Source organism: Lactuca virosa, chromosome 5 (assembly GCF_052849685.1).
Source record: "Lactuca virosa cultivar CGN04683 chromosome 5, Lactuca_virosa_CGN04683_v6, whole genome shotgun sequence".
Classification (NCBI taxonomy): Eukaryota; Viridiplantae; Streptophyta; class Magnoliopsida; order Asterales; family Asteraceae; genus Lactuca; species Lactuca virosa.
In genome coordinates this window covers 345372568-345397291 of record NC_136430.1, presented here as the reverse complement: position 1 = coordinate 345397291, position 24724 = coordinate 345372568, and positions in this window count along the sequence as shown.

Below are 24724 nucleotides of genomic sequence, written 5' to 3'. Positions count from 1 at the left end.
TCATTTATGACAAATCTCATATAAATTTCACAAGTGAATAAACTATACAAGGTAAATGTACCTCAAGTAAAAGCTTCTCAATAATCAGAATCGAAATAAGATCATATATCAAATAATATTCATATGAGTTACGAAACACTCGAAAATGATAATCCAATAAATAAATAAGTATATAAAATTTGATACGTTTCCAAATATATTTTTAAGAAGAAACAATCCAAAAGGATAATACAATGCATGCAACTATCCCAACCCAAGTCAATCTTAAAAGTCCAGCTCACAACAATCATCGGATGTGAAGTACTCATGACAGACAACCAACTTTTTCACTCACACCCAATAAAAAAATAATGATGTTTGGGTGTGAAGAAAGCACGAAAGACGAATTTGTCGAGTCTCCCTTACACCCACAAACAAGTCACAAAGGGTTATCCAACCTAGGCCACACGAGGGGTAGCGAGCCACTACTCGTGTACGTGAGGATTATCTAGAAATCTACTCACAAACAAATAACAAGAAACAAACAACTACCCATTGGGTACCTGGGGACCACTAATCACACCCATCCTAAGATGATATGCATGTATGCAAGTATGCAACAAGTAGGATGCCAAAATCTCTTTTCCAAAAATAAGCATTTTTAGCTTTATATCAACACAACATATTTCTGAAAAATATATGTTCATGAATGCACAAACAATCCCCGTAAAGGCAACTAGCAATCAAATATATGTTAGATAGTTTCAAAACACAAAGCCAATAATAAGAGATGTGTACACCCGGTAAATAAAAATGAAAACCAAAAGAGGAACTGTACCCATAATACTAAAGAATGAGTTTAACCTCCGACGCTTGAACACCATTGCCCACACACTACCGGCATAATTATTTATTGCGACAGCGTCAACGCTATTTATCTATCAGACAATCTAGTTAAACACCAACATATAAAACACATTGAAATGGACATTCATTTTGTTTGTGAAAAAGTTGCCCGTGGTAAAGTCCGGGTCTTACACGTTCCTTCCTGATATCAACCGGAGTATATTTTTACTAAAGGTTTACTACGCCTTCTTTTGACGATTTTCGTGTCAGTCTTAGTATTCGAGAACCTTTTGCTACGATTGCGGGGGAGTATTAGCAACACTTATTCTTTACTATTAATATTTATTTGTTAGTCCCTTAGTCTCCAAGTTATTATAGAATTAGGAAACTATTATAATCGGAGTTAAGATACCCTTACTAAGACTTGTATATAAGCACGTTGAATCATAATGAGAAGGGCAACAATAAAAGCTTAATATTTCTATCAGTTACTCTCTCATATTTCAAAACCCTCATTACCTTCTTCATCCACAATTTCAAATTCTCAAGTGCATAAAAATGAGAAAAGGTTGTTGTGGGTGTGAAATGATGAATATCATTAGGCTATACGGAGTGGCCTCGGTTAGGGCTCGACGACCTATACTCGGCAAACACCACGGCACGAACTCGGCATGCTGAGTTCGGTGGCCTAACTCGGTGGGTATGTACCGAGTCTCTCTGCTCTCACCATTGCATTCTCCCTCTCTTTCTCTCTCGGCTACCTGCTCCCCATCTTCTTCTTCCTCCTTTCTTCCCCCCTTTCTTCATTGATGGACCTAATGTGGAGTTCAGCACTCAAGGCACGATTCTCTTCAACCTTATATGTCCTCATGTGACTTGTACATGAGGGTTTTAGTTTGGATTAGGGCCCATCTTTGCAACAAACGAAAACTTTGGACCAAAGCTCTTACATTTGGTAAACTCCCATGACCAAAAATGTAATTTACTATATAGATTACTTAATGAATAAATATGATGTATTTTTTATTATTCTTAAAAGCGGACTCAAAAACTTGGTTGACATTGCAAATGAATTACGTATATTGAAAGAGAGAGTGAGTTGACATTTTCGCATAAATTGTAAGGCCTCTAAACACGAATGGGGATTGTGGATAATCCGAGTACTAGTATATTAATTGAGTAGCTTGCCTCTTTCACTTTAGGGTCAAATGTCGATTATCACATTCAAAGAAATAATAAAAAGAAAAGATGAGCATGATTCATGATACATGGATACGTCGTCATCACTAATAAATGATTCGTCATGAAAACATGGGTGGTGCCCTTTTTGCATGATCCACCTTGCTTTACCACGTTAACTGCATAAAAAAATCTTGCTAATTGTTTCAAAGTGTTTTTTTAGGTAATTTTCAACTTAATTATTTGACTATACCAAAGCCGGAATGGAGTAGCAAATCCAATTGTGTGAATAATTGTTAATTTTATTGATGAATGCAGTATATCTTAATTTTGCGTATAATAACACAATTTTATTATTTTCTACTAATTTTATTAATTTTATCTAAAATAGTGAAATGACAATATAAATCCCAAATTTGAATTTAACAAAGATTAGAACTTTGATTATTTATTATTATTACTATGTGTAAATCCCATGTATTACATGAGTTCATTTAAAAGAAAAATTAAATATTAAATTATAAACATTTAAAACTTTAAATTTATAAGAAAATTAGACAAATATTGAATTATTAAAACTAATGTGTTTATTTCCTTTTTAAATTTAAACAGACAATTTAGATAAATAAATAAAGGAAACTAATGAGGTTTTAATTTACAAATTTTAAAATTAAAAGGAAAGTCAATTAATGAAATTGATATGCATTTATTATTACATTTATTTATTATAATTATTACATTTAAATATTATGTGGAATTTGATAAAATGAAAAAAACCACAAAATGTCATATGGAAAAAAATTTAATTGAAAATAACCACAAAATGACATGTGGTCAAATCAATGAGAATGTGACATGTGGCAAAAAGATTTTCATTTATTAAAGTAGATTTATTTTATTTTTTTGAAACGACAAACTAATCTAATCCTAAATTATTACCACCTACTATGTCTCCAATGAGACTTGAATCCATGATCTCTCAAATAAGATAGTCACTCCTTACAATTAGGCCAAAGATTTTCTGATATTGATTATAAAACTGAAATACTAGTTTGTGCTTGAATTAATATCTTGAAAACGATATAGATTATTCAAATCTTAGGATCGCTTGTTGTTCAAAACAAATACGAATGACTTAAATTAATAAATAAATAAATATAATATTTTCCGCAGCATGTTTTTTTGATACATAAGGCCTTGAGGTATGGTTGGGTTTTCACGCGTCAAAAGTTGATGTGGCATAGATATTCACTAGTGAACACCGCCCCTGTGGCTAGTAGTTGTGATGTGGAGTGATATGCATTGCGGAGGCTTACGAAGATTCAATGGTGGCTCTCTCTCTCTCTCTCTCTCTCTCTCTCTCTCGCTCTCTCTCTCTCTCTCAATGCTAGTAGACATGTAGTGAAGTGGTTATTTGGATGATATGGCAGCCTTTAAATGCGTAATAATCTCAAAACCATACATTTTAGCCTAACCAGCGACCCCATCAAAATATCCAACTCGTTTGTTTAATAAGATGAAATTTATGATTTATTTTAATAATATTACATATATTATAATTTAAGTTTTAATTATATATCTAATGCCATTTTATATTTTTTTATTTAGCTTAGCAACCAAATGTTACTAAATGTTATTATTTCATCGGTTAATTGCAACTAATAACTAGTTTATAATACAAAAACTTGTTATCTTGATATATTTTAAATTTTTAATCTATAAAACTATGTTTAATAACCAATGAGGTCTTGTTCAACTGGGCGGAGGCTCACTCCGGTTTTCCTCACCTACGGGTTTCTGGGGGAATGATGTCGAGTTCTATCAGTGTTCAAAGCAGTGAAACCTCTTATTGGAAAATTGGGTTGCTAAGGATGTTGTTGTTATCTCTTCGGGGGGGGGGGGGGGGGGGTATGGTATCGAACTCGATTTTGTTAGGTGTTATGGCATACTGCTCCTATCGGATTTCACTACCCGTTGTACCAAACCGACATTAAAAAAAACTATATTTAATATTTTAATGAAGAATAAGTGAATTTGACATGTTACTATTTAGAAGAATGGTTCTAGATAACAAGGATGTAAAGATAATCCAACTCGATAATGACAACGATGACTCGTCAATCACCACATATTGTAACTGTATCAAGAAAATCTCACACATTCTTAATAACATAGATGATACGATACCTGAAAGAAGACCATTACCAATATGATCAAAAAGGTTATCACCAAAGTATGACTACATTTTCAGCTTTATTCGTCAACAAACCCTTATCCCAACTCTCTTGGAGGCATGCTCAATGATTCTTCTCAGAGAACAACGTATGGATCAATCTGACATATCAACGTTCTTAAGAACCATCCTCATCTCCCAATATTCTAAATATTGGTACACCAACTAAGGTAACTGTCATTGGAATAATTGTAATCGTCGAGGATGGTGAGGCCGAGGGGGTGGTCGTTGACAACAGCAACATCTGTACGACAACACGCCACCACAATGGGTTTCTAGCGTACTGCATCCCCTGTCATGGACAACAACAGTTTCCACCATCGTAGCTTCAATTCCAGCCACAACAGTTGTCTGGACAACCCAAGTTTCATCCCCATTCCAGCCCCTTTTCTTGCCAGCATTCATATCTGCAACACCAACCATTTTCTCGGCACAAAACTTCATATCTGTGGGAACCCCCCACCTCCTTGAACTTGGTTCAACAATGGTGCAAACAATCAAGACACGACCCTTCCCCAACTTTCAACATAGTGATGATTAATGACCAAGAAGATAATGGATGGTATATGGATGTTGGGGCCACCTTACACGTCCATGTTGACCCAGGTATACTCAAATCACCTGTTACTTCGTGCACTTTTAATTTTGCCTTAGTCGGGAACAGATTCTCAATACATGTAGTATGGACCGGACACACAACCCTACCCAACCCTTACCAAACCTTACACCTTCATAATTTCCTTATTATTTCGTATACAATAATAAAAATCTTATTTATATTCTTCAGTTTACTCGTTCTTACAAATTATCCATAGAACATGATGAGTTTCGCTTATCTGTGAAGGACTGTCAAACCCGACAACTTCTACTATGATGTGACAGCTTCGATGATCTTTACCTAGTCACATTATCAACATTTCAAGCTCTCATATTATCCAATCCAGTTCTTTGGCATATTTATCTCGATCATTCTATTGTATAAATTTTCTAGTCTTTAGTCTCTTGTCAACTTATTTCGTGTAATAAAGAAAAATTTAGTACTTTATGTCATGCGTGTTAAATTGGGAAACATGTGCGTCTCCCTTTTTCCATGTCTAGCTCTATTATGTCTAGCTCTATTATCTCTCATGAGTTTTGACACTTGTCATTTTGTTGTATTTTTGAAATAAATATTATCCACTTGTCAGTTTCCGATTTGTTTCAAATTTTAAAATTAAAGTCATATATATATATATAAAGTATTAAATATAATATATATATATATATATATATATATATATATATATATATATATGAAATTAAATTGCAATGAATTCGTTCATTCCTTTCTTATTTTAAAGTTTTACATTTAAAATATTTACTGCTTACATTCTAATGTTTAATCTTTTTTTTTAAATTAACCCGTATAATATACGGGTCTTACACCTAGTTAATAATAAATAAAAAAGAATCAGTCTTGGAGTCCTAGTCTTTAGGATATTTTCTCGTGTATATTGTTTCCTTATTGTATGGAGATAATTTAGGTAGTCATTCATATCATGTGAATAAATACATGTAAACTCTTATTCTTCAATATACAGAAAATTCATTCCATATATACACACTTCCATATGGTATCATAGCTTTAAGGATATTCATATAACATATTTTTTTCTTTTGTTCATGATCAAGTGTAGTTCCACTATTACGGTCGCTACCAATTAACAACTCCTTGTTGCGGCTTAAATTGCCTCCATTAATCTCAACTCTCAGATTCTACCTATTACCATCAAGTTGTATAGAGACAACTACTCATTATGGCATACTACCATTATTTCCGCTCTTAAATGTTTTGACCTAGACTCCTTCATTCTCAACCATGTTCCACCCCCTGAGACGATTGCCCCCACAGTCGGTGTTGATCGTGCTTTACATGCTAATGTTGCTCCTCTACCAAACCCAGAATTTGCATCTTGGATGAAGAGAGATTGATTTGTTCACCTCTGGATGAAGTCTACCTTATCTGATCGCTCCCTTGCTACAATAGCTAGGTCAAAAACATCCCAAATCGCATGGGAAACTCTTGAACGCACTTTCCAGGCTCAAACTCATGCCCAACATATGGCTAAGAAGATTTAATTGTAGACATTTTCGAAGGGGTCTCTCACCATGATCGATTACCTTGAAAGGAAAAGACAAATTGTTGATTCATTGGCTGAAAATATCACTCCTGTCACTGATGGCGATCGAATTGGGTATATTCTCAATGGACTCGACTCATCTTATAGCTCTTTTACCTCTTCCATTCTCATGCATTCAGACACAAACTCTATCAATGACCTTGTGGGCTTACTTCTTCAAGAGGAAGCCACACTTGAACAAGATATAGTTCTCCATGCTCTCACACAGCTGCCACCCTCATCTGTGTTTGCTACACCCTCTTTGTTTCCCATGGCTAATCAAGTTTCTCGTAATCCATATCCCAACAACAATCGCCAAGGCAACACCTCCAATTACAGAAGGTCTGATAACTCCAATTATTGCGGGTCTAATAATCACCGTCGTCGCCTTCACTTTTAATTATGCAATAAGCATGGTCATGAAGCAATCAATTGCTGGGAAAGACGTAACCAAACTGACTATCCATCTTGTTGTCCGCATCCTCATGACTAACCAAGACAGACTCATCTTGCTAATTGCTACAGTCCCTCTACTGTTATGGATCATTCCTGTTATTTCGATACATGTGCAACAAATCACGTCACACCTAATCTAAGCAGTCTCAACATCATTGAACAGTACATTAGGGATGAAAAATTACAAGTTGGGAATGGTAAATACTTACATATTATGCATTTTCGTTCATCTTCATTATCATCATTGCATTTACCTAAGGTTTTTATTGTCCCACAATTAACTAAAAATCTTCTAAGTGTTTCACAGCTCACAAAAGACAACAATGTTTCTATGGTATTTTGTTCTGATCATTGTCTTGTTAAGAATTTATAGGGCTAACCCCTCCTTAGAGGCCACATTGATAATGGTTTTTTATCCTTTGGATCTTCCATCAAATAAATCCAAGTCTACCACGGCTCTCTCCTGGGTGCACACATCCATGATAGGCTAGCATAATCGACTTGATCACCCTCATGTAGCCATTTTAAGACATTTAGTTTCTAATTTTCAACTTCCAATTTCCACAAATAATTTATCTTTTGTTTGTGAACCATGCCAATTAGATTTCATCTTTCTAGTACTCATGTTTCATGCTCCAAACCTTTTGAATTGATGTACTCTGATGTATGGGGTCCATCTCCATCTTTATCAATAAATAGAAATAAATAGTTTCTCTTATTTGGTGATGACTTCACAAAATTTGTTTGGATCTACTTTTTCTTCCTTCTAAATCTCAAGTTCTACAAAACTTTATCCATTTCCGTCAAATGATCAAAACTCAATTTGATTCTGAAAGAAAAAAAACTTTCAATCTTACTGGGGAGGTGAATACAGAACTGTCACCACCTATCTTCAAAATTATGGTATTAACCATCACATCTCATGCCCTTATATTTCTAAACAAATTGGAGTTGTCGAACGTTGAAATCGTATCATTGTTGAAAAAGGGATGTCCTTACTTGCACACTCAAGCCTTCCTCAAGAATACTGGGAACATGCTTTCAAAACATCCACCTATGTTCATAATCGTACCATCACCCCCACCCTTCAGTATAAATCTCCTTATTCTACACTCTATCAAAAGGAACTTGACTAAGCCTTATTACGTACCTTTGGTTGTCTTTGCTACCCCTTTTGACAACCCTATAACTCTTATAAAATGGACTTTCATTCTCTAACTTGTGTATTTTTAGGTTATTGCACATCTCATAAAGGCTACCTATGTCTCCATCGTTCTACTTCATAGATCTATATTTCAATACATGTTGTATTCAGTGAGGACATATTCCTTTTTGCTACTTATTCTTAAATTCTTGTGTCACCCACCTCTTCCACACCAACAGCCTCACCATCCTCTACTACTCTTCTTGAGCATGCATTTTTCCTTCTATCTCCATCTCCTAAACCGCCTCAAACTTTTTGTGATTCATCAATGTGACACCCCCTTATTTTCATAACCAATTAAAATTTTTTCTTTACGTTTTAAGTATTTGTGTTGTGCAAAATCTCAGTTTAAAAAAATTAAGATAACATAAGTGATAAGTTTTATAGGTTTCAAAAATCTTATTACGGCGGAAAAACTTAAACCCTAAGTTTACATGCAACCTAAAGGATCTATGTTGTCACTATGATTTGCAACAAACAATTGAATATCAAGAACCCTAAGAGTACATTGCTATTTTCAAAATTAAGAAAGGGATTTTATAAATTACATACCTTTAGTTTGTTATAGCAAATAAACTAGTATTCCTTCTTGATTGGTCTTTAGAAAGCAAGTGTAACAACCCGTTATTTCGACTTTATGTAATAGTATAGATCAATAATAAAAAGAAATTTTTGTATACTATGTGTATTTACATAATCAACCCTCAAAAATGAAATGTTAAACAAACTTGTTTGGGATGAACATAGTGGTAGAAATCGTGTCAAGGATTCGAAAAATATAAAGAACGCCCAATTCCGAGTTATAACGAAGAAGTTATGACCTATCGAAAATCCGCGACGAAACCGGCAAAACACTGTTTAACGTAAAAAATGAATTTTCAATAAAATATTTTTTAACCTTAAATATCTAAATGAAAGTTATAGTATACGTTAAACCAACAGTATCCATAAAAAGAACGACTAAATCTGACTTCGTATGATGAAGTTATGATTTTTCTAAGTTTTGAGATAGCAGTACACAGCTAAAAATTCGAAATAAAGATCGAGTGATTTTTAGCCGACGCAACCTAAACGAGAATTGAAGATCTCGTCAATAGTAGTACAACGATAAAAAGACAGAAGAAAACGGACGTCGGATGAAGAAATTATGAATTTTTAACGGACTTTTTCTGTCCCGGCCTGTTAAAAATATAACTTTAAAAATAAAGTCAAAATTAGCCAACGAAGTCTAAACGAAAGTTGTAGAGTTTGATCTCACCTACGTGTGAATATAAAGACCGTAAAAAACGGAGCTCGTAGGCAAAAGTTATGAATTTTAGAAATTTATGGCTCAAATATCGAGATTGGTCCGAAGGGGAACACGCTGCGTAGAGGGTTACGCCCCGCGTTCGTATACACATGGTTCGGAGCTGGCCACGTCACCCTCTTCTTCGCACGATTGACACGTTTTCTCGCACCACGACATGTCCGAGCCACGTATCCAAGAACCTGACGCGTGCCATTTACGCCCCGCGTACGAAGGGAACGCCCCACGTAGCAGAACGCTCAGCGCTCCTCCCAGGAACGCCCTGCGTACCGAGGACCAGCCCACCCCTATAAATAATATGTGAGGTTTCTGGGATTGTGTTACAAAATTCAACTCCCTTTCATTCTAAACTCACTTTTAAGCCCCTCTACACTACCCCGACACCCCGGTATCATATCCAAGCTCAGATGAAAGCCCGAAGCCCCGAAATTCTCGAAAAGCTAACCTCTTTCTAGTCAAAGCGATGCCCGCGTAAAGCCGAATTTTCATCAAAAACTCTCTTCTAAGAAACGAAACTCTGCCCGAATCATCTCCTATCAAGTGAGTTCATACGCCTACATTTTTACGATTTTAACTATTTTTTTTGGGGGGGGGGGGTGGGGAAATACAAGTGAAACACAATAAAATTATGCGTGTTAATATCTTAAAAGATTATAAATGTTTTAGTATATTTTAAATTGCTATAATTTCACCCCATTTCTTGTTCCCTGTTTGGTTGTGGGTTTGGGGTAAAATTATTTAATCAAATATTTAATTAATCACAATTATATAAATATTATATTTATATAATTATAAGATAGTTTTTTTTCAAACTATTTGATACTACTTAGATACAAACAGAGAATTTCATGGAATAACAATATTATAAACTATATTCTTTACAGTTTATGAAACCCATTTACAGTGTATTTATTACACAGTAATCAGTCAATATTTTTACGCTTAATCATCAATATAGTATTTGTGAGACTAACTTCATGTACTTTTCCAAGTACCAACAAAGTCCTGAAATTATAACCAGAATCTCCTTGAGTGGGAACATGACACTTGTGTATAGATCTATACGAGACTGACAATCCCGCACCAAAGCTGCTTGCAACAGCTAGGTCGGCAGACCTGTGGTGACAATTGTTATAACTTTTACGACGCCTGAAGAACGTCGTGTTCAGGCCATCCTAAGTCATCTAGTATGGTTACAATAACTCACAAATTTAATATTAAACAAAATGATTAGTGTATGAATAAGTAACACTTCATGTAGTTTTATTTAATTATAAGACTATAATACAGTATATTACAAGTATAAACACAGATTACCATTTCAATACAGAGAAAAATTTACTTTTCATAGTTTTATGGGAATTTAAAACTATATCATACTATTTTAGAAAACAAATACATATACAACAGAAAATATAGGATTTTCTGGGAAAAACATGTTTACTTTATCAATGAACAAGAAACCAGATTTCAGTTACAAACATCCTTATGAACTCACCAACTTAATTGTTGACACATTTTCAAAATCTACTTGTATTCTCAGGGAAACAGTGATACAGGTACAACCACAACTTTTTGAGAAGACGAAATCTATAAACTCCTGTCTTTTAAACTTGTACTTTTGAGTTTATATACATTATATTTTGAAAATAGTTGTAAAACTTATACTTTGTAAATATAATGGTTGTTGTTGTACTTTGATTACTATTGTGCATTGTTGTGATACTATATGAAGTCCTCCACCCTCAAATGTTTCCGCCGTTCTGATTTGGGGGTGTGACAGAAAGCACCAGAAGTCTCGTGCCTCTAATGGCTCACACCCAAATCTTAGCAAATTTGAAACTTAAGAGGAGATAGAAGAAGGAAGGAATTTTCGACTTTAAGCTCTTAGAGAAGGGATGACCGAAAATATGAATCCCATATGGGGTTTATATATGTGAGTAAAAAAGCTAGGATACGACAGGTTTCCTTGGATAACCCTAATCCTTTTTCTTGCTCCCTAAGGCATTCTAAGATTCCTTAAAGCCCAAGGATACCTCTAAAAACCTCCTCTAGAATCGTCCCCCTCTTGGGAGGTTCTATAATTGGTCAATGTTCAACTTTTGAACATTATCACATTTAGTCCTTCTACATTTAATTAATCCAATTAATCCCAAAATTAATTCCAATTAATTTATTATTAACTCTTAATTAAACAATACTATTTATAATTAATATATTATTCTCATAATATATTAATAAATCATTTATGTAACGTCGCGGTGATAAGGTACTTCTAATTTTAACCCTATAATTTAATTCTATTGCATTCTTGGTCCTTGAGTGTAAGAAAGTCTGGAAAAGGGCCCACTGTGGCAATTTGGTAAATTGAGAGTTATGAGTACGCCATGTGTACGTGTGTGTATGCTGGGAGTACACTTTGTACGCTTGGCGTATGTGGGTGGCATGTAAACCATAATTTTAGGTATTTGGCTCATATTTAAGCAACTTTATGGACACAAATCCTCTTCTTACCCAACCTCCTTCTGTTTTTTCGTCCTTCAAGCAACCCTAGAGCAAGTGAGAGCAATTTTGAGCCTTAAAGTGAGTTTTGGAGTGGTTTTCAAGAGAGAAGAAGGTGGTGAGAAGATCTTGGAGTGGAGAGCACTTTGGATCTGGTATTTCTACTTGGTTTGCAGCATCTTGAAGGTATAAAGCTTACATCTTTCCCACTCCATCTGGTAGATCTAGGTTTTTGCTCTATTAAGTCACTTTTTGGTCCCAAAATGATGATTCTTTAAGATAGCATGTTCGTGACCCATTGATCTGTCCTTTCAGACCCTTGGAAGGGTCTTAAGTCATAAAAATGGATTCCAAGTGGTTGATTTTGCTCCATACATCATTTAGAAGGTCTTAATGGATTAAGAAGTGGAGTTACGCTCTTAATGGACATGCAAAGTCATAAGCTTGGAAACTTTATGACTCTTGAGGGTATTTTAGCCATGGATCTGAAAAATAAACATGAGTGCTTAAGCCATTAAGCACTTATTGAGTTTTTAAGGCTTCTGGGAGTACGCCTCGTGTACTTGGAGTACGCCCAACGTACGCGGTCAATGGCCTTGTTTTTGGTCAAGCGGAGGAGTACGCCCAAACATACCTCCAGAGTACTCCCAGCGTACGCTTGTTGAGTTGACTCGGATGGGTTGACTCAGTTGGGTTGACTCAGTTGATTTATGGATTTTGGCCAATTTGAACTTGACTTTAACCAAGTTTGACAATAAGGGTATTTTGGGATTTTAATCAAGATTGGTCATTTGGTTGGAATAAGTGTCGGTTAGAGAGCTGAGATTTGAAGTCGGGACCTCATCAAATTTTGTCCAGTTGTGAGGTGAGTTTTCCTCACTGTACTTGCGGGTCGAAGGCACCAAGGCCGACCCTTTGGATTTGATATCCTATTATGTGATAGTATGCTATCGTGCTGTAGTGATCTGTTAGATCGGTATCCTTGTATATAGGATGATGCTATGCGTAGTGATTTGTAGATCTTCTTGACTATCTATAGACTGTTTATATGATTATCTGTTATATGTACACATATTTGGTTGGTGGTTGAGGCTTTACTGCTTTGTGTGTAAGCCAACAGGTCGGGGGCATACCAACCTGATGGTTGATTGGGCCCCAGGGTATGGCAGGACACATTATAGATTGGCATTCCAACCCGATGGTTGATTTGGCATGGGGTATTCCAACCCGATGGTTGACTAGACCCTTGGTATATTGGCATTCCAACCCGATGGTTGATTGGGCCAGGGGTATTCCAACCGGATGGTTGATTGGACCCGACAAGCTATTATTGTATATGTTATTTGTTTATGTGTTGATACTTTGGGGGATCTCACTAAGCGTTGGATTATAGTTTTGGGTTATGTTTCAGATACTTTGGATGACTGCAGGAAGGCGAATGTGTGACCGTACACATCCTCTTGTTTATGACTTATGATTTTGGGAGACTCTTATGTTTGAAAATCTTCGAAAACTATGTTTGTAAACAATTTATGAATTTGGGGTAGTTTTAAAAAGTTTAAATTTCTTGTGATTTTTATGGGTGTTACAAGTTGGTATCATAGCCTTGGTTTAAGTGAATTGGAGGAACACTCGTGTGAATCCAGTCTCCAACTAAGGAAGAAGATTTTTAAAAAAATGATTTTTCAAATTGTTTTCAAAAATAATCAAAAGGGATGCGATGTGTACGATCAGTCGGAGCCAGTAAGTAGACCCCAAATTACCACATTATTATCTGATATTGTGATATGTTATAACAACATGCTAGTGATAGGCTAGGGATCTTCAGGAATGGCATGATAGAATTTTCTAATTACATGATGTCTGATACCCTACGGTTTTCCATATATGAAATTGACATCATTACTGTAGTTGTTTTGTGTATGGATCATAGTTATACATAACTAACATTTTATAGCCTAAGAATGTTTGGTTTGGCCTTATTTACTGTTCTTGTTTGATGAAGGGCTTAGGATAGAATCAGGTATTTAACTGTCTATAAGGTCCAGTGTTATGTATGATTAGCATACACGAGTGCTGCAGGGTTGGTGGAAGTTTCATGGATGAGTTGTGTGGGGTCAGTCGGCCAGTTTCGTAATGTTTAGCCTTCCTCTAGGAAGTGAGGATTGAGTGAATGCATATTCTAGTGTGTTTTGTTAGGGTTGTTGTGATGATCCTCTGAAACAAATACAAGTAGGTTTGGAAGGTAGTATGGGTCCGTACTACTGGAAGCACAGGACCCGTACGCGTAGTAGGGAAGTCACAACCCCTAGGGCTTTTTTGGGAGTTGGTTACCCTAGTATGATATGCATTTTATCTAACATCTCCCTGGTTTATTTTCAGTATGGTGATGACGAGACGATTTGAGGTGGGATCTGGATCAGGATCGGGAGCTGGTGGCCAGGATAGGCTAGCTTTGACTGAGGAGCGGGTGAGGGAGATCATACAGGAAGAGGCTGTTTCCCTCTTTCGGGCACAGTTACTAGAGTTCTTTGGGTCTATGAAGACCGCCATGGTGGAGTACTCTGACGAGCGTTATGTTGCATTGTCTGAGGTTGCTGCTGCTGCAGCCACCGCAGCCATTCTGGCTGCAGGGATTGGTGTTGGGAGAGCCTTTCAGTATCGTGACTTCGACCATATGAATCCCCCAACATTTGATGGAGTTTAGGATCCGATTATAGCCATGAGGTGGCTATTTGAAATCGAGGGATGTTTATTCACTTGCTCTTGCCCAGCTGACTATAGGGTCAGGTGCGCTCTGAACCTTCTTAGGTCCGGAGCGAATGATCAGTGCAGACTTGTTACCAGCTTGTATTCTCCTAAGCAGAGGACTACAGTGACTTGGGAGCAGTTCTCAGAGATATTCCGTTCTAAATACGTTCCGCTAGTGGAGTGTGAGAGGTTTGCCTAGGAGTACTTAGATTTGAGACAGGGGGCTGATTTGGTGACGGAGATCAACAAGATGTTCACAGAGAGGGACATGTTTTGTCCTAAGTCTGCTGCTTCTGAGCAAGCTCATATGACCCGTTACTTGAGCATGCTCAATACGGACATCAGGCAGTTTGTATCCGCTCAACGTTATGGTTTATTGTTAAAGTTGCAGGAGGCTGCCAGGCGGCATGAGATTAAGATGGAGCTCCAGACGAGGGAGCTGAGACCAGCCTCGGCGCAGTCTCAGCCTACGCCGAATTGGCTCAGGGACGTTGATACTAGATCTAGGAATCAAAAGGGCCGCACTTGTGGGAAGTGCGGCAAGGTTCACGATAGAGCTTGTCGATCTTCTTCGGGATGCCACAAATATGGCAAGCAGGGCCACATTGCAAGGGACTGTCGGCAACACGCTCCAGTATCCAACATCAGGATTTGTTATCATTGTGATCAGGTGGGTCATATGAAGGCCCAGTGCCCCTTGCTTGCTGCTAGGCCGGTGCAGGCTCCAGTGTCGTCTACTTTAAGGATCACAGATGGGAGTCAGGGCAGGGTGGAGCCCCCGAGGGCTCGAGATCGCTCTTTCCAGCTCACGGAAGAGGAGGCCAGGTCGGCACCAGACGTCATGATCGATATGTTTCTATTTATTATTTTGTTGATTATGTTTTATGTTATGATCATGTTTATGCTCCTAATAGCTACGTTCTTAGTGAACTCTTTGCCTGCCATTGTATTATTTGACTTGGGCGCGAGTCGGTCCTTTGTATCTTGATCATTATGCTTATTGGGGAGTTAGAGTGTCTGTTGTGGGTTTCTATCGTCAACGAACACGAGGTTTCTGCATCCGCACTGTATTAGGGTTGTGTATTGGAGATCTTCGGTGTGCCTTATTTGATTGTTCCGATCCCTATCCCCATGGGGGATGTATGCATGATAGTGGGTATGGACTGGCTGATCAGGTTTGGTGCCATGATTGATTGTGAGGGCCAGCAAGTGGTAGTCTGAACACCAAGTGGGGGAGAACTGGTTATCTATGGAGAGGGCACCAGGGTTGGTTCAAGGTTTTGTTCGGCAGCCAGGGCTCGACAGTATATTCAGCAAGGGTGTGCAGGTTATTTGGCTTATGTGGTTGATACTCGGGTTAGGGAGTAGACTTCAGTTTCATAGGTTCCAGTTGTTAAAGATTTTGCTGATGTTTTCCCAGAGGAGTTACCCGGTGTGCCTCCTGAAAGGCAGGTTGAGTTCAGGATTGATTTTGTGCCAGGTGCGACCCCGATTGCCAATGCGTCGTACCGCTTGGCACCGTCTGAGATGCATGATTTGTCATCTCAGCTACAGGAGATGCTAGACAAGTAGTTCATCAGACCGAGCAGTTCTCCGGGGGAAGCGTTGATACTGTATGTCAAGAAGAATGATGGTTCACACCGGATGTGCATTGATTACCAGGAGTTGAACAAGTTAACGGTGAAGAACTATTATCCCCTTCCACGGATTGATGACCTCTATGATCAGTTTTAGGGCGCATCTTGGTTCTCCAAGATAGATCTGAGGTATGGGTATCATCAGGTGAGAGTGAGAGAGGAGGACATAGTGAAGACTGCGTTCCAGACTTGTTATGGGAATTACGACTTCTTGGTGATGCCATTTGGGCTCACCAATGTGTCTGCTATGTTTATGGATTTGATGAATCGGGTATGTAGGCCGATGCTCGACCGATTTGTCATTGTGTTTATTGATGATATCTTGGTGTATTCCAAGACTATGGAGCAACATGATAAGCACATTCGAGAGCTTCTGTGGGTTTTGATACGAGAACGGCTTTATGCCAAGTTCTCGAAGTTCGAGTTTTGGTTACGAGAGGTGTAGTTCCTGGGGCACCTCATTAACAAGGAACGGATTTTGGTCGATCCGGCCAAGATCGAGGCTGTGATGCATTGGGAGGTTTCGAAATCTCCCTCAGAGATTAAGAGTTTCTTAGGTTTGGCAGGATACTATCAAAGATTTATTCAGGACTTCTCCAAGATTATGGTACCCCTCACTCGTCTGACGATGAAGAGATGGATTTTTGATGGGGACCTGAGCAGCAGTCACGTTTGAGACACTTCGGCAGAGGTTATGTGAAGCCCCAGTATCGACCCTCCCGGAGGGGGTCGAGGATTTTGTGACAACCCGAAATTTCTCCCGTTATTTTTAACCCATCTCCCATAATAAAATTTAATCTTATTAAATTTTCCGCCAACTTCTTGGGTTAAGTAAGTCAACTAGGGATATAATTAAAATTCTATACTATTCGGAATAGAGTATATGGCCTTCATTTCACCCTTTACACACTTCAAAGGCTTTCTCTCTCTACTCTCTCTCTACAATTCTCGAGTTTGCTCAAGAAATCCTCAAGAATGTAAGTGATTTCCTTCCTTTGGGTGTTAATCCTTCCTATATTCATGATTCACTCTTGATTCATCCAAGGATTTCATCTTTTTATCTAGATCTTCAAGAATCCTCAAGAACACCTTAGTGTTTTGGACCGAAAACACCCCTCTTTGCCTTCAAGTTGTAAGTATCATTCTCTTATACTTATACCTAGTTAGAATTCTTGAGTTTTGCATTGAAATCGTCACTTTTCCATGAACAAAAAGTGTTTACGGTCTAGTGTATCTCCTTAGACCGTACACCCTTCAATGACCGTAAACTCATAGACCGTACACCCTTCAATGACCGTAAACTCATAGACCGTACACCCTTCAATGACCGTAAACTCATAGACCGTACACCCTTCAATGACCGTAAACTCATAGATCGTACACCCTTCAATGACCGTAAACTCATGGGCCGTAAACCCAAAGACCGTAAACTCATGGACCGTAAACCCTATGACCGAAAGGTCATTAGACCGTAAACCCATGGAACCGTAAACCCATGGACCGTAAACCCGTGACCGTACACTCCTGATTACGGCCGCAAACTCCCCTTTTCAATCACATGTGATTCTAACACTTAGTTTTAAGTGTTTCCTAGTCCCTAAGGTGGTTCTTTCCATAACAAATAGTGTTATGCCCGCACCTAATACATATATGTACTTCTACATGCTAAATAGGATCCGTTTGTGCCCGAGGCTTTATTTGACACTCAGCAATTCCTAGCAATTTACGCTCGGATCTTACGTCAAACTGTGAGTTCATACCCCTGCGCTTTTTCCGAGTTTTCCATGTTTTGAGGGGGGGGAATACAAGCAAAAGCACAAGGAAACTTGTGCTCAAAATATAATATATTGCTTAAGATAACTATATGTTTAGAATGCTTTTAACACAGAAAACAGTTTTGCCAAACGATTAAGAAATCAACTCGTAGAAACAGTTTTCAAAACTAAAGCAACGAATTCGTGAATCATATCGTAAAATGTGTTATTTTATAAAGGATTCATACAAATCTTAAATAGGATTATCATTATTATTACATACAAATTGTTAGTCTAAAGTTGGAGACACGTCCTTGGTAACACCCCCACAGAAACTGGGTGTAGGATTAGCACTTGTAACCAGAATCTCTTGTAGGGAGAACGTGACTATTGTGTATAGATCTATATGGGACTGACTATCCCGCACCTGGCTGCTAGCTACAGTTGGACCGATAAGGCCAAGGGTGACAAAGTCATAAAAAGATACTGACCCCGTTACGTGTCATATCAAGTCTAAGTACGGTTATGACACTCACAACCTAGATAACAGTAATTTACATTTGTAATAATGAAACAAGTAAACTAATTTCAAAGTAATAATCGATTTGACTACTAATAGTTAGTAGTAATACTCTTAGGATTTTAGTTCATCTCGTATTCTTTAGTTTTATTTATGTAATAAGACTAATACACCTCACCAGGAGCAAACATGATTCTTCAAGAAAACTACGTCTAACGATATAAGTATGATAGATACTTGTACACTTCAGACTAGAAATAGATAACCAACCATCAACCTTAAGGAAAATATAGGATTTTCCTGGAATAACTCAACCTTTCATAAACGGACTGTTTAACAAATAACTAATGGATAATCAAACATCTTTCATAAGAAAATATAGGATTTTCTTGGGAAACACTTTTCAAAGACATCAAAGAATCATTTTTACCTAACATTCTTTACATCAGAAAATATAAGGTTTTAGGAGAAACATAACGTATTTTTCGAAACAATAAAAAATAATTTTCTAAAACATAAACGCTTATGAACTCACCAGCTTTATGTTGATACTCTTTCAAATTGCTTATATTCTCAGGAATTTGTAGACAGGTACTTCCAGGATTTTGGATAAGTCTGTGCGATAGATCTCGTCTTTTCATTTTACTTTGATATGTATAAAACTATGTACTAAGACTATGTAAACCTTTTTCATGTATGTATTCAATGTTGGTCGTGTTTACTTTGATTGTTATGATACGATTGTTGTGATACTACGCATGACGTCACCCGCCCCCGGACGTTTCCGCCGTTATTTCTGACGGTTCGGGGGTGTTACAGATTTTGTGGTATTATGTGATGCATCCATCACCGATTTGGGGGCGGTCCTCGCACAGAGAGGAAAAATAATTGATTATGCTTTGCGGCAGCTCAAGCCGCATGAGATGCGATATCCCACGCATGACCTGCAGTTGGGGGAAGTGGTGTTTGCCCTCAAGATTTGGAGACATTATATATATGGGGTCCGTTGTACTATCTACACGGATCACAAGAGTTTGAGATATCTGATGGATCAGCCAAACCTGAACATGAGGCAACGTAGGTGGCTAGACGTGGTCAAGGATTATGACTGCAAGATCCTTTACCATCCGGGTAAAGCGAATGTGGTGGCGGATGCTTTGAGCCGCAAGTCGGCTAAAACTTCGGTTGGGGAGATGTGTATGAAGATATCCATTGATTCTCCACTTTTGGGATTGATCAAAGAGGCTCAGGTAGAGGTAGTTCGAAAGGAGAACTGGAAACAAGAAAGAATCAGGGGTGAGATTGATAGATTTGTCATGGATAGTCGAGGGTTATTAACCCGGTGTGGTCAGGTTTGGGTTCCAGTTTCTAGTGGGATCAGTCAGCTTGTGTTAGAGGAGGCTCATATGTCTCGCTTTTTTATACACCCGGGAGCCACCAAGATGTATCGGGATTTGAGATTGATTTACTGGTGGTCGTGTTGTTGGATTAATGGCTAAGTCCATAACTATATTTGGTATGTACTTGACCCGACCCGGCATGGTCCATTTGGGTTGCACTTCACCGGCACAATTTATATGGATAGTCTTTTGAGAATAGTATATTTATGATTTATATTAATATATTATAAGTTCTAATATATTAATATGGAATCATATTATTTAATTAGTATTGATCAAGAATTAATTTAGAATTAATTAAGTGATCAAAAGGAACTAATTAAATATGGACTCTTAGATATATATGTGTAGTGGGCCAAGTTCATTTAGGTTGGGCTAAGTCTTCATGGATAGTCCATGGAGCTTTAACCTATGGATCCTAGGAAATGAAAGGTCATGGGTATTAGGGTTTAACCCTAATCCTCCACACTATATAAAGGGTCTTATGGTTCATGAAATTGGGGGCTAGTGGCTAGTATGCATACACTAAGGAGGGCAATAACCAATTTCATAAGTGTGAACCAAGTATCCATATTCTCTAAAGGTTTTCCAAGGTTTTTTGGTGATTTGTGATTCCACTTGAGGCTTCCACACTATTGGGGCTAAGCTCTTAATGCTTGAAGACATCAAGCTACATCAAAAGGTATGTCATCTAACTAGAACTTTGTAGTATAGGTGGTTCATAATATGCTAGTTAGGATGAAACCTTGGAATATTTAATATTTGCATGTATAATAGAGAAAACATAGATCCAAGGTTTATAGGGTTGCATGTACACCATAGGAGTGTTAGAATGCTCAAAACCCAACAGTGGTATCAGAGCCTAGGCTTGTTTTCTTGTTATACTTGCAAAATCTGCTTAAAAATCGAAGTTTTTGCTGTCTGAACAGCAGACTCACCGAGTCCATAAAGGGACTCGACGAGTCCAAGGCAAAAAGCATCCAACTCGTCGAGTTTGTTCATGCACTCGACGAGTTGGACCCCCTGACAGCATATCTTCGAGTTTTGGTGCTGGAATTGGTCTAGAATCATTATCTTAAACTGTTTTGGACTTATAAAAACTATTTTTTGATATGGTAATGATTATGGTAAACCAATTTCAGAGTTGTTATCAACATTTCAAGTTTTATATGGTTAATTTTATGATTCTTGAAATTGTTGATATGCATGTTCTTGAACTTATGAACTTAGATGATCATAGGAATTATGTGTAACCTTCTTGGTAGTTTAATTCTTGATCATTATGTGTTTTAATGGAGTCCATAACTTGTCCTCAAGTTATGGATAACCAAAAGTCACAAGTCATTAAATCCATTAAAAGAACACAATGGTTACATAAGATGAAAAGTCACTCATTTTAATAAGCCATTAACTCATAAGTTATGAGAAATGAAAAGTTTTGAAAGTTTACAAAACTTGCCCTCAAGTTTTGGAACATGTAAAGTCATAATTAAAACTTTAGTTCCAATCCCTAGAATTTTAAAAGTTAAAATTCAACCCTTATACTTTATAATATTATAAGTTTAATAATATTTATATATGTATAAGAACAAAAGTCGTCTTACCATTAGTAGGCCTCATTCACGAAGCCGGTCTATAAGGGGGTATAAGGTTACTGCCTATAAAATGGCAGTTTAATGGGTGTCCACACTCACCCACCGCTTCCTTGACCGGTGGAGGGTCGTTAGCCGAACGGGTAGGACAAGGACTATAATTCTCCCTTCATTAAAAGTATTAATGATAAATACTAAGTAACTAAACATTTATAAATTCCCAATCTTAGTTACTTAGGAAAATGTGAATAAGGTGCTAATCCATTAAATTACACTTTGCACTTTGTTTAAGCCGTTAGTGGAGCGTGTGTGGTTAACCGGCACACTAACCTGGATTTAACAAGGTAGGCAAAGGGTAACTTAATATTTATCATAGTATCGGTGGAACGTGTGTGGTTAACCGGCACATCGATTGAGGGGTAAATAATAAGGGTACCAATTATATTTGCATGGTTACTTCACACCTTGTTTTGTGATCCTCGGCATCCCAGTCACAAAACCTGAAGGGCACACTCGAGATTGAAACATGTCATTGAAAAGTTCAATGAATCTCAAAAGAATCTAGGAGTTTCAAAACCAATTAAAACCTAATAATATATTTCGTTTATCTTGGTGGAAATTGGTGAATCGTCATTCACCTACCTTCAAATATTTTATAGCTTGGATTACGGCATCCCTCTTCCAAGTTATAAAATAGTTTGTTGGGTCCTAGCCTTAATATTTCATATTGGGTGTTATATTAAGGACTTAAATCAACTTTACTTGAATTTCTCCAAATGTGATGTCTAGTTTAGACAACAATGATCTTCTCAAATCAAGCTTTCCTAATAAATATGACTTCCCGATTTTGTCTCATGGAAGTCATACTTCTCTTCCTCCACCTCCTCCAATCATTCTCCCTGACCCACAAGTTTAAAGACTTGAAAAGTTCAAGATCACTCAATCCCTACTCACAATAAAACATAAAATTGGAAGTCCTGTGTGCATTCGTGTCTTAGGACCGAAGTCACAGATAGACAGGTTGAGAATGTTGGGTGTGGTTGTCCTAAGGAAGTTGGCTATTGACTGTGTCTTTCAGTCACTTCCTGAGTCATATAGAAAGACTACTATGTGACAGGTCACGACATGACCCTAATGGATCTTTCTTATTTGCTTATTGCTGCTGAATCAGAAATGATTTGGTACAATAGTCAAGCAAATATGGATGGAAGGTCTATTTCTCAAACTTCCATGGACATGGACAATGGTAACATTGGAAGTCCATGAAAACTTTCTCTTCCCAATGGAAAGGGATCGGCCTTAGTCAACTCGGTTGACCGGAAGGTAAAGAGAAAGTCTAAGACTGGAATAGCCTTTTGTACCATTCCCAAAGAGTCTATATGTTTTCATTGTGAAGAAAAAGGGGCATTGGAATCGAAGCTGCCCTCCCTACCTGAAAGGAAGAAGAATCAAAAATTTGACTCTACTTCAGGAAAGTCCACTATCTAACTCTATTAAGCTCCCAGTTGATGATTCTTAATACAAAATGTGACTCGGTTGCATTTTGATATTTAGTAGGATCAAGCAAAGGGAAGGAAACTTAAAGAAAGAGTATGCTGAATCTGATCGCGAAGATAGATTTCTATCGCTTGGTTGAAGATCGGATTCTTGAGCTACTTCTTAGGAGTTATGATAGATTGCTAGGAAACATGTAACATGATAGTTTTCATTTCAAGTTACATTGTAAGGAAAAGGTTTTTCCGCAATTTTGAAAAATAAATAAAAGGTTGTTTTACTTTATTTTATATCTCTTTACAGTGGCATTCATGAAAACTTGATGTTTGTATGTTTCTAGCAATATTGGAAATATGAGTTTGATTCTTTCGTTTGTGGTAGTGTCTAAATTTACCAAATAAGGAAAGATTCTTATCACCCAAGTCTCAAGTGGACCGAAACTTGGAATCATGCAAGTTGTTTAGTATGATGAATGAGAATTTTCATTTTTGGAAAATTAAGACTAGTTCTTTGTTCACATGTATATGTGACTCAAGTAAAGGACTAAGGGATCAAGTACACATTCTTGTGCACTAGCCAAAGTCCACCACAAAAGATGGATAAGACTATTCGTCATGATTTACTAAGGTTTAGTAAATATGATTATACTTACAAGCCTAAGTATAATTCTGAGACATTGGAAAAGTTCCAAATGTATGGCAGAGCGAATAAGAAGAATCAAATTAGGCAAAAGGATAAAAGTTTCTCAAATCTGAAAAGATGGGTGAGTACTTTAGTTAAATGTATATATGATCATCTTAATGATTAAGAGACCTTATCACAATTCATCCTCTAAGTGCATTCTGATAGCTAAGAAGAGGAATCATGAATTGTTGAAGTGGTTAAATCAATAAGATGAGTCATACTTAGTTCCAAAACAATTCTTAGAGTTATACTCCAAGATTGTAACTTGAGTGACACGTCTTAAAGGAGGTTTAAAACACTTGTCAAATGTAAGAGTAAAAGTTTTCTACTCTTGTACATTTGAAATTGGTAATTTGTGATGTTTTGGATAAAACAAAGGCCAACTAAGGCCAATTGTGTTAAGTGTCTGTCTTGATTAGAATCCACACTATCTCTTGAATATTTGACAAGAAAGTCTTATAGGTCAAGAAGACAGTGGGAGTCTAAAAGATCCTGATAGAGTTTCAAGAACTAATCAAGAATAAAACCTGTATTTCATCACTAGCACACAACTAGAGGTTTATAACCTATTGTGTTGACATTTCTGTGCCCATTCCAGTTAAGTTGGCTAGAACATTTGAGTTCTACATGTTCTCAATTGTTTACATAACTACTTGGAAGCAATGGCAGGCCCTTGTGCTGCCAGGTGGCAAGAAGTTAAGATTGCATAAGTTCGATCCATATGAGTTAGGATTTGTCACTAATCTAGTCTTGTGATTATGGTTTTGACAAATTCACGTGGATAAGAACACATACACCATAAAAATCTAAAGGGTCATAAGGTTTCTCTCCGATTCATGAAAAATGATGGTGAGGAAACACTTCCACCAAGTAGATTTTAAGTAGATAGCAATATTTGCATTCTCAAAGTCGTTAGTAGAGCACACTAACATGGACTTATGAGAAATAGCAAAGGTCTAAACAATTAAGAATATGATTACGACATCCCTTTTCAATGTTCTGAAATTGTTTAGACACACATGTGAGCT